General features: G+C 46.4%; 1 long non-coding RNA gene across 5 annotated transcripts in view; it reads left to right on the forward strand.

The window, feature by feature from the left end:
* Positions 1–454: 454 nt before the first annotated feature.
* The window catches only part of LOC114023484, a 47,686-nt gene continuing 46,488 nt past the window's right edge, over positions 455–1,652 (forward strand). For all 5 annotated transcript variants that reach the window (XR_003566799.1, XR_003566801.1, XR_003566800.1 and 2 more), the window contains exon 1: positions 455–590. This is a non-coding gene — a long non-coding RNA (uncharacterized LOC114023484). The remainder of the gene's footprint in view (positions 591–1,652) is intronic.

The following is a 1,652-nucleotide window of genomic DNA, read 5'->3' on the forward strand; positions in this document are numbered from 1 at the left end:
TAAATGTTTTAATAGAATTTTCCTGTAACCAGCTAACCCCCTTGGGAAAACTGCCTGCAATCGCTCATTCCATTTCCTCCCGTCTTCCTCTTTTTTCAACCCTTTTTAAGATGGCTTCTGAAATCATCATTCAATTGAAATTGTCTTTTCCAAAATTACCAATAATGTCTTAATTTCCAAAATCTAAGGTACTACGCAATCAAGGTAGTGCATTGAAATACCCCCTCCCCCTCCTTTTTTTAAAAAAAAAAAAAAAGAAAGAAAGATGATGTCGTGTGTTTTTTTAACCATTCCCCTTGTGCAGTATGGTTCACTGCCAGGGATTTAATTCAGAACCACGCCACTGCACAGGAATAAATTACATTGAAATTGTAGGAAACTAACGCGAGATCAGCCCTCAGACGGGGGGCGGAGGTTTTCCTGTGAGATCAGCCTACGAGCTGGGGGCGGAGATTCTTCTTGCTCTGTTGCGGGGTGCTGCGGCAGGACTTTCGGGGTGCCGCAGAGGAAGAAAACGGAGAGGGACGTGCGCGGGCGGGTGTGGCAGCAACAGGAGACCGATTCAGCAGCTGATGCGGGCTGGCCACATTGTAAGACCTTAGAGATGCCCATCCTCTGTATGGATGCGCTGGGGGGGGCGGGGTGCGGGTGAGGTGACCGGGCCCCGGGAGCTAGATTGAGGGGGAGCTAGAGGGATGCGGGATGGCCCCGCCCCAGGCCTGATTTTCCTTTGTCCCTTAGTTCTATTCCCGCAAATGATACATTGGCCAGATTGGATGTTAGTCTCCGTGCACCCCTGGGGTCCGCCCTGCCCGGGCCTTGTTAGATGTCCCTTGGATGGCGGCCTGAGGCCACAATGGGAGCCGCCCAGGAGAGAGGGAGGGCCCAAGCCTGTGCTTAGACTCCCGTTTTTCTTTAACTGGAGGAAGAAGCTTAATCCGCTTTCTTCTAAATGCAGAAGCACTATGAATTAGGGCCCGATTGCAAAGATCTACCCTTAGACTAAAGCCAAATTTGGTTGTGGTGATGTGGAGTATCATAGCATAAATATACTCGTTGGGTTCTTTTGTCTCTTTTTTAGAAATTAATCCCTATCCCCATCCATTGAGCAAATTAAAAAAAAAACGACTCAATACAATGGGGAATAATCAATCAATCAACATTGTTTAAACTCCTACTGTGTGCCAGGTACAGTGCCAAGCGCAGGGGCACAAAATAAGGGAAAGGAATAAGGCTTTCTATAGAGCCTACTATGTTCCAGGCACTGTGCTAATTGCTGGGGATACAAAAATAAGGGAAGGGAATAAGGATTTCTAGAGAGCCTACTGTGTGAAAGGCAATGGGGTAATTGCTGGGGATACAAAAATAAGGGAAGGGGATAAGTATTTCCATAGAATCTACTATGTGCCAGGCACTTTGTTAATTTCTGGGGATATAAAAATAAGGACAGATGAACATTTATGTGGAGCCTCATATGTGCCAGGCATTGAGGTAAAAAAAAAAAAGAGGGAAGGGAATAAGCATTTTTATACAGCCTGCTGTTTGAAAGGCCCTGTGCTAATTGCTGGGGGTACAAAAATAAGGGAAGGGGATAAGGATTTCTAGAGAGCCTACTGTGTGAAAGGCACTGGGATGATTGCTGGGGATACAAA

Source organism: Vombatus ursinus, unplaced genomic scaffold, assembly GCF_900497805.2.
Source record: "Vombatus ursinus unplaced genomic scaffold, bare-nosed wombat genome assembly UNPS02004428.1, whole genome shotgun sequence".
Classification (NCBI taxonomy): domain Eukaryota; kingdom Metazoa; phylum Chordata; class Mammalia; order Diprotodontia; family Vombatidae; genus Vombatus; species Vombatus ursinus.